Source organism: Tenrec ecaudatus, chromosome 14, assembly GCF_050624435.1.
Source record: "Tenrec ecaudatus isolate mTenEca1 chromosome 14, mTenEca1.hap1, whole genome shotgun sequence".
NCBI lineage: Eukaryota > Metazoa > Chordata > Mammalia > Afrosoricida > Tenrecidae > Tenrec > Tenrec ecaudatus.
This window is the reverse complement of record NC_134543.1, coordinates 89965196-89978107: the sequence shown is the minus strand read 5'-3', so window position 1 is coordinate 89978107 and position 12912 is coordinate 89965196. Positions and strand designations below refer to the sequence as shown.

At 44.0% G+C, this 12912-nt stretch overlaps 1 protein-coding gene across 1 annotated transcript in view; it reads left to right on the top strand.

Annotated features, from left to right (window-relative positions):
• RYR3 (ryanodine receptor 3) overlaps positions 1–12912 on the top strand; it is a 418103-nt gene that overhangs the window by 157273 nt on the left and 247918 nt on the right. The gene's annotated exons all lie outside the window — the stretch shown is intronic.

Sequence of the window (12912 nt, the reverse complement as noted above, 5' to 3'; positions counted from 1 at the left end):
TTACTGAATACTGTAGATTTTATAGTGTCATAGGCATCCCCATTTTAAGCTGAGAGGTGGTTTGTTTGTTTTTTTTCCCACCATAGAAGGGGATTTGAACTTGTCTCTCATGTTTATTTGAAACTTCCGTGTGGTTTCTACATTAGATTTCTTTTTAGCCAGCCCCATTGCCTTCAGTTTCATTATCTTTACTGAGGGTCGTAGTCCTGTGTGCCTCTGTGGATTTTTTTTGTAATTAGAACCTATAGTGTCAAAAAAAAATACCTAATTAGGTTGCTACTGCCAGCAGCCATCAAAAATCAAAGCCACCTGAGGAGCAAAAATCTTTTTCAATCAGATTTACCAATAGTGAAGCCCAAGGCAGCATGAGTAATTACTAACAGAATACACAAATCAATATGGACCCTCTTTCCTAACTATTATAAATGTGTCTCCTTCGTTTTCTTCTCAGTGTGGTTTGTTTATAGACTGCGTTGTTAGTGAAGTCGGACCTCAATGTTGCAACCCCATTCATTATTGGGTATCAAGCAAATGCACCTTGGAGCCTACCCAAAAAGATGAGTTACTCAGATAGCAGGGAGTAGCTCTTAAAGGCTGTTCTCACCCCACAAAACAGTATTGTGGCTTGAACTATGGGGACAGCATTTTGCAGCAGTCCCTGTACACGGTGAGATTCGGGTGCTTTGCATGTTGCAGAAAATGGATGAGCTTGTCACCGTAGGAGATGGTTATTTTATAGCTATAGCTGAACGCACCACCTATCTTTGTAATCATCTGACATAACTCTTTCACCAGCCCTTTCTAATTTATTAAAACACCACCATCCAAAGGTGGTTGGTAGTTGAGGTTGCTACTGGTTTTCTGCTGCTTTCCCTCAGACTTGGCTAAGATTCAGGTAACCAACAGCTTAGCTGTTTCCAGCTTGCTGTGGTCAATGCTGCGGAAATTATTGCTGAGATAAATATACTTCTGCAGAGAACATGATGAGCGCTGGCTGGATTGCCTTGGGCTTTCATCAAACACTGGCCAAGAAGAAATATGAATGTGGGGATATACATAACTCAAATCATTCTCCAGTCTCCACGATAGGGGCTAAAGGTGCAATTACAAATCATGACGAGTTGAATTCAGGTCAGCAAAAGCTTGCTAATTCTCTCTCCTCTTAACCACAGCCTCTTAACCCCTTTCTCCTTTGGAAGGAACACCATCCAGTTCTCTGAGAGGGATTTGATGCCAAGTAAGGGTAAGAGGACATCTAATAAAGTATGACTAAGGGGACTTTACACATTTACTAGGAAGCTGTGAAGAGCTGTTGTAGGCCAGTGAACAGAAAACTAGACACCCTTTCTGGGAACCTTACAACTTTGTTTGTCACTCTGGTTTTTTATTCATAGGTCAGTCTTTCAGATCTGGGGATGTGCAATAGAGATTCTCATCTCAGAACTGCATAAGTCTCAAGAGATGGAATTGAAAGGTTTCAGTATCATTCGTTCTGTGTTTACAAAATTAGTCAAGCAATTTTTTTTAATTCTTCCACGCATCCCAAAGCCTCACTACTCCCAGGTGGCTATTGCGGAAGTGCTTGCTCATGGCTGAGGTGGAGGAACCTGAGGACACAGTCACTGACTGTAAACACTGCAGGAAGGAAAGGGCTTTCTTTCAGAGCTGGTGAAGTGTTTGAGCGATCAGAAGAACCCCAAAAGGTGATGCAACTGCTTTAATGGAAGAGCTTGCATTGATTGAGGGAATTGATTTTCTAAGTCCATTAATGAAGAGAAAAGACAGAGCATAAAGGCACACTAATTTTAATGAAACTCAATCCTCAAATGCTCTTTTTTCAAACTTAACATTTTTGTGATGCTGGATGGAGTCCTTGGACCCCAAGGCAAGAAAACACCTAGAGAAGAGGGATTCACTTTCTCCGGGGAAATTCCACATGTAATGACAAGAGAGACATAAAGAGCTAGAGAGCTGATTCACTGACAGAAGTGGACGCAGTGGCTCTGGCATGACTGGTTCCCTTTTGACCCGTTTCAGATCCATATGGTAGACTTCTGGCCCCATGTAAGTTCTTGGGTGGGTTCAATCTTTTTTTATTATTAATTGAACTCTGTAGGAACAAGGAAAATCTTGTCAGTGCTTTAGAACTTTTATCTGTTTGAATATTAAATCCAAGACTTACATTCATTTTAAAGTTGAGTCTCCTTGCCTTCAGCTGGGACGTCCAGTCTGAGGTCAGCTTCTTGCTCAGGAGTTCTGTCGTCTCCCCAGTGAGCCTGCTCCTGCTCCTGGTTGCCAGAGCCTTCACCCAGGAGGAAGGAATGCTGGGATGGAGGAGAACTCACATCTTCCTGTGGCAGGTCTTTGCTTGGCAGTTGCTCTCTCCCTCCCCGTTGCACTTCCAGGGGGGGCGTGGTGGATTTCTTGGAGACCCTCCAGCTGAGAAACAGGGCTCCTCTGGCTAATCCCTCAACAGACACCCATGCTTCCTCATCCCTGGATTTTTTAATCTCCACTGAGTCATTAGCATTTCCAGGAATAATCTTTTTAAGAGGGCTGGCCCTTGAGGGAGCACAGGACTTGACCCTACCCTGAGCAGAAACACAGCTTATTCTCCTGCAGCTCTTGGTTTTTCTCCCTCCCTCCCTGTCACTGGCAAATTCATTACCCACTGAAAATCTAGGAGACATTTGTCAAGCCTCTGAGCATTGTCGTGAAGTCACCAGCATTTGCCTGTCCATAGGGGAGAACCACTCCTAGTCTCCCCCTGAATGTTTCCTCCAGATGAGTTTGTTTGTTTGTTTGTTTTCACTTTTTCAGTCCTAAGGTTTGCAGTGAGCTCAGGCAGATGGTACTGATTTCATCACGTTTAGACGTCTCTATTTTAGGGTGTCTAGTGCCTTAACTTTAAGATTGAGAAATAGTTTGCATCTCCTGAACCAAGACAGAGGGGCGAGAACCAAGACAGAGTGGGGGCGGGAGGGGGTAAGGCGGAGGGGATCCCATTTTAATAGTCTCAAATAACCAGAGTGGGTTTGGGGTATTTTATTTCATTTGGGGGATAATTCCCAAATTATCCAAATATGTTTTGGATGAAACGTGTATTTTATCTCTAGTTCCTTGCTATCCTCGTCCATCTGGACCTCCCAGGGGAGCCATGTGGTTAACCACCAGCATTGGTGGTGCTTGTGTGGCATGCCTTGGCACAGACTCTTTGGGCAGGTTCCTTGTGGGTGACGAGTGAAGGGGTCTCTCGGGGTAGTGAAGCCTGACTCCCTCAGTTGCCTGTGACTCTTGTCTGGCAGGGCTTTGGAAGCGATCCAGGAACTTCCTTCCACTCACTGGGGCACAGCGCCCTGGTGTTTGAAGACCAGTGCTTCAGTAAGCAGTAAACACTGATTTCTGGCTGTATCCCTTTTCCACTGTACAGGTTTTTGTGGCCATCAAGTGAGATAGGGTTACAATGTATAACCAAGTTATCATCTTTTAATAAGTGAATATAAAAACATCATTCTCTTTAAGAGCCACATGGGACTCTACCTTCCTTGGTTTAGGATCTATTCAGAAGACCTAAAACTAAACACCTGGCCAGAAAGCTCATGAATCCTTAAGGTTAGTGACCAATTCTCTCACACAAGAGCATTTATTTGTTGTTGGGATCCAGATACCAGTGAGCATCACAAACCACACTTGATGAACAAGCTCTTGGTAGTCTCAGCTTCTCACAGGAAAAATGCTCAGTGAGAGAGGGGGAAATAATCCACACTAACATCTAGGTAAAAATAAAATCCAATATTGCCTCATAGTTTCAACATGTCCATAACACAATCCGTTATGTGGTAACTGAACGGGAAGCTTCTCAACAAGCGACTTCAAAACTTAGTCATTCTTTCCTAGAGGCTCAATAAATGCGTAACACTGCAGGTTAAGGATTCGGTTTTATTTTAATGTCTTTGTTCATATTCTTGCCACACGTGGATCGTGCCCCGTTATGTAACATTTAATGTAAGAACATTCACCCTGGCGGTCTTGATTTCTTGTTGTTCAGCAGTTTAAAATGGGAATGAAGGAGGGCTCATATGATTTCTGTAATTAAGTTTAAAGCAACATTTTGTAAAATACTGTTTGGATAAGGTATTTGTTCTCGTTGGGTTTAGGTGGAGGGGGATGCTTAGTATCTTTTACTTGGAGAGATTTTTATTTTCAAGTTTCATAATTAGGATATTTTTAAAATCGCAATTATGTAGCAAACAATGGGCTTCATTTTGCAAGGCTTTTAGAACAGAACGTCTCACTCAGAGGAAGCTAGGCTTAATGGGAAGTATCCTGCGGTGAGAATTTTGCTAAATCAGTCTTCCCCAGTACAGGCTCGTGTGCATGCATGTGCACCCATGTGCTCACACTCCATCAGCACTTACTACTGATGCCAATTCCAAAACAAAATTGGAATCTAGCCACTGCTTTCCATCTTTGCTATAATCACTCCACCCCAGCCCACCTTCATTTCCTACTGTGGCTTCTCACTGGCCTCCAGATCCATAGAGAAGCTAGAAATCTCTCATATTTCCTTTTTTGATTAAAAAAAATATTCAGGAACTTCCCACCTGGAATAAATCCCAACTCCATGCCTTGGCTCACATGCCAGTTCTGGCCGGGCCCAATCCCTGTGCACTGCCACTTTGTATCCTACTTCTTCTGGTTTACAGTTCACAGCCATATTGCCTGAATTTGATACTGGATCCACCTAAGCTCGTCACTACCTCAGGGTCTTTGCATTTGCTATTGCTCTGCCTCCGATGTTCTTCCTACAGATCCCAGACCCATCAACTCCGTCTATCCCTCAGTTTCTAATTTACATGTTTCTGCCTAAGAGACATCTTCCTCAAGTTCATCTCTGGGAACCTCCCCATCCCCAAGTGATTGCGTAACTCCATCTTTATTTGCCTATAATGGTATCCAAAAATGAAGGAATGGAATAACTGACTGAGACGCTTCTTTGTGTGGCAGAAATCCTGTTCTGTGAAACCAGGGACAGTGTGCACCAGATTCGTTGCAGGGCTTTGAACCAGCTTGAATTGGACCTTGGTCAGCCCAGCAAAAGCAGAATAGACCTTGGGGGGGGGAGGAGGGCCAGCCCCCCACAATTAATCATGGGTTCAATAGGTCCAATTGTATGGTCGATATATATAAAGATTATAGTAAAGTCCTAGAGAGCATGAGAGATAAAAGAAAGACTGAAATAATGAAGTCAGACACATTTCATGATAGCATGCTCACCTCAACCCTGCTTGGTGGTTCACATGGAGAGAGGGGGAAGGGAAGGAGGACAAGGGGAATGGGAACGGGAACGGGAGCAAGGACAGGAGAGGAAGGAGGAACCAATGAGAGGTCAAGGGAAGAGCCTGAGAGAGAGCTCTTTATTGCTAACCCAGGCCTATATACCTCTGGGGGGAGGACAAGCCCACTAATTATAGGTAAAGACATACATCATAGGAAGGGGTTGCACTATAGGTTATACAGCAATGAGAGGGGGACAATGTAGGGATACACATGCAATAGGAAGAGGAGGGATTGGGGATATATGTGTGACACGGGCAGATTCCGGATGGCAGTCTAACTTTGGATGTCACTGAGACAGTTTGACCTGGTCTCTGGATCTCCATAGAAACCATTATCAGTAGGGTGTCAACCCCACCTACAGGGACCAAATTAATGGTCCAAAGCCTTTAGGGAGAAGTAGCCCATTGTCCTTAACAGCAGGGAGCAGAGCAGGCCTTACCAGTCCAGACAGTTGTCTGGCAACTGACTGCCTTCAGGGTGGTAACTTGACAATCATTTACCATTACCTGCAAGCAGTGTCCTAAGTCTAACATGTATTTGGGGGAGATGGCTTGAGAGAAATCTTTGTTTCCCACAATCCCCCCTTCTGTTTTATATATAAAATTCAAAAGAGCCACATGGGCGACAAGGTTATTTTCTATACATTGAAAGCTGTCGAGGCAAAACTTAGTTATCAAATTAATATAGTAAAAAATTCAGGCTTACAGCAAACATTTTGAATTCAGGCACTGGGGATAAAGTCCCCTATGCCCATCCGCTATTGGTGGAAGGTATGAGTGAGACTGGATGCCACGGCAGGAAGAAATAGACCCAAATAGGAATTTCTGCTTCTATACGGAGATAGAATCAACCATTTGCTTACTCTAAGGCAGCACAGCTTAAGGGGAGAAACTGTGGAAATGATAAACTACCACAGGAAAATGGACTCGGACTATATCTCCGACTACCAGAGTGACGGTCTTCCTGCCGTGGAATACTAGTCTTCCAGATTCCCTCCGTACCAGTCAGGGAATAAGCCCCAGTTTTATTTCTCTCAATTCTAGTATCTCATATTTCTCCCTTCTGCTTTATGTTTAAAATTTAATAGTGTCACGGAGGCAACATGGTCTCTCTTCATATCTCTTAGCTTCCTATGGAAGTGACACAAGACTGCAAGCATCAAAATTATGATGATAAGCAACACAGTCAGACTGGAACTTAAGCTATGTGAAATGCTTTTAACCCAAGCACGTGGGATCCAGCCTCTTTCTATGCTATTCACCATTAGTTTAAATACCTCTTAGTGGAATGCCTTAATTCTACCTTGAATGTATAGAACATATCTTTTTAGCTACATCACATCTAATGAAATGTTCCCCTTAAACCCTTGCAAATGTTTTCTATCAAATCCCATTCAAGCAATGTCTTATTATATGGGTAAGGAGTTATACAAAAATCAGTTACATTCCAATCACATTATAACATTAATTGACAAGTCCCAAATCTTGATCTTTCAGCAAAAGAACAGTCTGTAGAATAGTCCAGTCACTGTTGTATAAAATGTTCCATTATGATAGAGTCCCGGAGTGTCCCTTTGACAGCATCAGCCATGGAAGAAATATCTCGGCAGGCAGTGATTGCCATTCTCAGCAATCTGCGAGGTCTTCGTGATGTTTTGGATAGCTTCAGTAAGCAGGACAGGGTAGGTCACACGGCAGCTTCCCTCCTTTCTTCTGGGCCTTGCTGGCTGAAGAGAAATCCACCTATCTCCTTTGCCTGTGAAAACATAAACAGCCCCTCCCTTCAGGGTGTCATAAATCTAAAAAAAGAATTATGATTCAGCTTTTGTGGTTCCTTCGTGTCCTTCATGTCCATCTTTCTCCACACTTGGTTGCATCCTTCTAAGCAGCTTTATTCTGCAAAAACATAAGTATAGCCCTTTCTCCAGATGACAAGTGGACCTGGATCCCAAACATGACTTCCATCTTCTTGGAACTCCTTGGAATCATCTTTCTCTGTGGAAGTGAAAAATTTATTTATCTGCCCTAATTTTATTACAAGCTTTTAGTAAGAATAATTTTTTGGTTAAAATGACCAAATGAAATTCGGCATACATAAGATTACTCTTCTTCCCTTCTATTTTAGTAATGCAGATTTAAAGCACTGCTAGCAATCTCAGTTGACTTGTTATTGTTATGTAAACATCGGGTCCCAGATCTCAGAGAATTAAGAGAACTAATTAATTGTGGGAACTTCTTTCCACACTCACTATGATTTGAAAGACTGAAAATATTCTTAATAACTTTTTCCAGCTGTTCTTGAAGTAACACCAAACAGACATTTTTTTTCCTCCAAGTTTATCGATAAGGTTACAGGTTCAATTAAGCCATATTGCTCTTTAGGTTTCCCACACTGTAGGATTTTACAATCTTGCAGTATTCTGATCTGGTTAACTTTTCTCATTCCTTCCAAGTTGGATTTAGAGGAAGTTAATGGTTGGGTCTTAGGCCCTCATGGATGCCTTAAGGAAATGACCCCATACCCATATCCAGAGCTTTAAAAACGTTTCCCTCCAATTTGTAATTCCATGTGGGGACACTGTTACTTCCCCACAACAGCATTCCAAAAGACTTCTTGATTTAACATAGGGTGGTCAAACTTCTGAAGTACTCTTTCCTGATAGGTATAAATTTTAACTCTAGAAATGCAAGGAAGCAAAAATTGGCTTAAGCAATCTTCCTTCTTTATAAACCATGATATATCAGATTTTATCACTGCCTTAATTTTTATTCATAATCCTGATCAATAACTCCAGCAATACCTTAAGAATTTGGGTTGGACTTTCCTAGTAAATGTCCCATAGTTCTTTTAGGTAGCAGACTCCAATTACCACTCTTAATAATTTCTGATTTAATCACAGGTTTTGTCTTTTCCTCACAACTCTATCAATTCTAGTACCAATTTGAATTACTTAACTATTTAGGTGAAACCTTCCTGATAAAATTGTATTACTCTTTCAATAAGAGGTTCCTGCTTTTTAGAATCAACAAACTGCTGGGAGGGTTTCTGAGCATTTTCTTGGTTAGTCAAACTTACTGCAGTGAGAACAGGGGCTGGGGTTTTGCAAGTTGGATTAGGTCTGGTTTCTTGCTGTGAGGCTGCATGATACCTGCAGTTTCCCTCTAAGATCTTCTTTGCTCCAGCAGGGAGACACCTTGCCTTCCATGCTCTGCTGGGTGGGGTCTGTATCAAGGCCATTCTCTATTTCCCTGCTGGGAAGCCTTTGCTAATGGCAATCCTATACTGTTGAATCTTGAGCCACATCGACTCACCCAATGAGTTCCTTTACTGCAGCGGGGGCAAACTTCGGGGTCTTTTAAACCCAAACTTTCTAGCCCTGGCCCATGCTCTGATGCAGGCCACAGCTTGCTCTCTGTGACCAGGCTGATTGTCTTGTGCTGCCTACACTCTCTTTGAAGGTGACCTATCTTCCCACAACTACAGCACTTTCTTCTTGGTCTGGTGTGATTTGCCAAGGCAGCTGCCATGAGGTTGGCCTTGTATTCCTCTGTCTCTGCATTCCTGCATATCCTGAGATAATCTAAGAGTGTGCCCTGTTCTCCTTTGGGATGCAGGACAGTTTTATAGTGTTTATTAGAAAAATCAAAAGAAAGCTTATGCAGTAGGTCTCTTACTGCCTGGACATTTTTTACACATTTGGAAATAGAGTCTTCCTTCCAGTCAGGACACAAAGTCAGCACAGGAGTCATCATTCCGCTGTCTTATAGCTGTGTAAGTCAGCTTTCTCTCTTCTGATGGCATTATCTTTTCCCAGGCACTTAGGCAAACCTCGTGCATCTGTCGTATTGTCTGTTCAGTAAACTGTAGTTGGGACTCAACTGTGATATAATTCTCATCCCCTAGCAATTTATGAATTCCAGTATCTATCCTATCTTTAACATTTCTGAGCTTGTGAATGGGCTGCAAAATTTCAACACATACGGTATTGTAAAATTCTGAAGGGTAAAGACAAATTTTCGCCACAACTCTCCAATCTACCGGGGTCCAGTATTTGACCTTCAGTCAGCTTCTTTACTCTCACAGTCTGCTGCCAACCGACCTGGGCCTGAACCTTCCAACTCTTAATCACCCCCTTCTTCGCCCCATCTCAGCAGCAAGTAGTTAAGACAGAACCATCTCCCCTTACCACTATTAAAAGTTTGGAATGTTTGGGCCGGGTTGGAACTCGGCAGCCGTTTGTCCGAAGCTGAAACAGGTCAGGGCCCTGCACGTGCTTCCCTGCACATCCCCAAGGTCAGCAGCAGACAGCACCAGATAAGATAACCAGTGAAACCAGGTGCTCTGGGTTCAAAGAAAGCCTCAAAGAATTGGCAAGCAATTCTTGGGAGTTTCCAGACCCCATATGTTAATTTTCATACATTCCTCACCAACCCTTTACAAACCCACACACCTAGCTGCTGAGCATAACTTCCCTGATCTGTTGGCCTAGGTCACAGAGCCTCGTCTGGGAGCTTCCCCTCTAATACAGCTATTTCTGTTTCTGCTCTCCCCTGTCCTGTCAGTTATGTCTATCCATCTCCCTGTACCTCAGTTTCACCTTGACATTTGGTGCCCAAAGCCCAGGAGACATAGGGACCCAGGCTGAGTTCCATCCCAGCCCTGCTTCGGCTGGGACGTTGTAGTCCACCTTCCTCTCTTCTTGAAACTGTGGAGCCTATCTGAATGAGTGACTACTGTTCAGTATCTCTCTGTGTATGTTCGTACTGTCTCATTTGTCTCCTTTGTTGCTCTGGACACCGAGGACCAGCAAATTCAAATGGGACCATAGGGTTCCGCGGGAGGCTAACTAGCTGAAAGCTCTGAAAAGCAAGTACACTAGGAAGCTGAGGGTGGCGCCACTGCAGGGGATTATTCTGTAACCATAATACCAAGAGGAGCTGGAATTAAATGCCTTTCCCCAAAAGGGTGCAATGATAAGGCCAGTATCTCGTGCCCATCTTTTCTCTGTGTCTATCTTCTCTCATGTGGCTTCCAGCCTTTTGCCTCTGTGTTTGCCTACTGGGATTCCTGCTGATAAGAGGACTCCTAGCACTAGGCTGAGCAGTCACTGCACCTTCTGCCTGGACTGGAATGCAGAGGGTGTGTCTGAATCTTTTCTACCTGTTTGTGTTTTGCATCTGTGGCTCTGCAGTGCTTTCTCTAACATTTTCTGCTCCCCCTTCCTCTCGCCCTGAACAAAGGCTTGACCAACCTCCATTTTATCAGCCATAAAGCCAGACCCACTTCCCCCTCCTTGGCTTCCATTGTGTCTCTCTCTGATCCGAGGTCACTGTCTGCTGGACGAAAGCCACAGACTGACACCAGGGAACTCTCCTGTTCTGGAGAGTCCAGGACTCTTCCCCTGGATCTTACAGGGGACACACTTCTTCTCTGTCTGTATTCCCTGAAGTTTGAGACACAATGGAAAGTCTTTTGTCCCAACTCCCTAAGGACAGTCCTTTGGGATGCCTACTGCCAACCTTACTGAATTGGGTTTGGCTCCTGATCTCTGCCCTAAACGCCTGGTCTTTTTCTGTGACCAAGTTTGGCCTCGATACCAATTGGGCAATGGGTCGAGGTAGCCAGAAAATAGCACTTTCAATTTTTACATTCTCTGCAACCTCAACAATTTTTGTCAACAAACTCCCCAAAATCAGAAGTCTTATATGGTCAGGTCTTTTTCTTTCTTCACTCCCGTCCCTCTCTACTACCTGTCACCCTGCTCAAGTTCTCTTAGCCAAACACTCTCTTAATCAGGCTCCTGGCAATACTCCCCTTCCGTCTTTCTACGAACCCCCTGATTCCTTGTCTCTGCCCCCAGTAAGGCCTCCTCCATATTCTGGGTACCCCTCATCATCACCTCCCTCCACTACCCCTCAACTCCCAAAGGCTGAGGTGACTGTACCTCCCCAGAGCCAGACCCTTCAGACTCCCTGGAATCTTTCTGTTTCTCTCCCCTTCCCGACCCCTCCCTGCTCAGCCTCCACTGAGCCAACACTCGCAGCCTCTGACAGATCTCTCCCAGAAAGGGAAGAAGCACAAAAATCCGTGGTCGCCACCCTGAGACCAGCAGGAGGGAGGGGTCAGAAAGCTCTAGGAAGTAACAACTTTAATCACCTGCTGCACTTTTGATTTCAATATCCTCTGAATTTCAACAATTTCTGCCAGTAAACTCAGAAATAGTCTGAGATTCTGTACATCCAGGCAGCCTTTTCTCTACACTCCCATCCCTTTCTCTGTATTTCCTGCTCCCTTGACTAAAGAAAATTCCTCCTCTCCTCCTGCTTCTGCACGCCCCCTCTGGTGCCTACCGTTTTCCATGCCTGAACACCTTGTCTCCCCTCCTCCTCACCCTTCTCTCTATTCCGGAGCCCCCACATCCTCTTCTCCCAATCTACCTGCCTCGCTGGAGGGACCAAGTCTGCACTTGCCTCGCCAGTTAGCAAACACAGGCGATCGCAGAACCCTCCTTCCCTCTGTCTGCTCTGGAAAGTAGCCGGGACTGAGAGATTGGTCTGGTTCATGTTCCCTTCTCCCTCGCTGATTTATCTCAGATTGAATGGCATTTAGGCTCCTTAATAATGATCCCACCACCTGTATTAGGCAGTTTTGTTATTTAACTAAAGCTTATGATTTGTCCTGGCATGATATTTTGTCATCTTTTCCTCCACCCTGACCGTAAATAAGAGGGAATGTGTTTTTCTAGCTGTTCAGCAGCACTCCTACCAGGTTCATTTGACTGACCCTGAATTAGGTGGTTCCCAGACAAAAACCTGGTGAGAGTTATCAAATGGACAATCAAGCAGGTAGGGACAGACATGCCCACCATAATAAAATGCTTCAGTATGCCTTGGCTTGGCTTCAGGCCATTTCCCATATAGGAGTGAATTTTAATTATCTTAAGATCACTCAAAAGCCTGACAAAATTCCAGCCACCGTTTTAAGCCGCTTCAGTAATGTCTTAACCGGAAAGGCCCTCAATCCCCTGTATGAGATTTAGTGAATATGCCATTTAACCCTGTAATGCCTGAATTTTTAATCTCAGGAAAATAATTTTTTTGTTTTTTTTTAACTTTCATAGTTATCAATATATAACAACCAAAATATAAATTTGCAATGTTTTTTTAAATGTAACCAAATTGTCAGATTCGTCCATGGATTTATAATACATGTTATAATTAAATGTTACGAAAATGTCATGCTCGGCGTTACAGGGTTAAGGTTTTTAACAGCAATGTGGAGCAGGCAGTCAGCCTGTGAAGCCTGGTTACGGCAGAAGGTAAATTTTCAAACCCAAACCTTAGTAGCAGCCCTGTGGCCGGCAATCCCCCCAGGCCCCTGAAGGGGCAGCCTGGGGCAAGGGTGTATGGGAACAATGACTGCCACCTGGTGCCTTCTTCAAGTGTGCAGAAGGGCACTGGTCACAGAAGTGGCCCAGGCTTAAAGCTCTAATTAAATCCTGCCCGGCGTGTGGTCAAAGTGGACACTGGAAGTGCAACTGTCCTTGGAAAAGTGACAGGCCCTTTGTGTCTC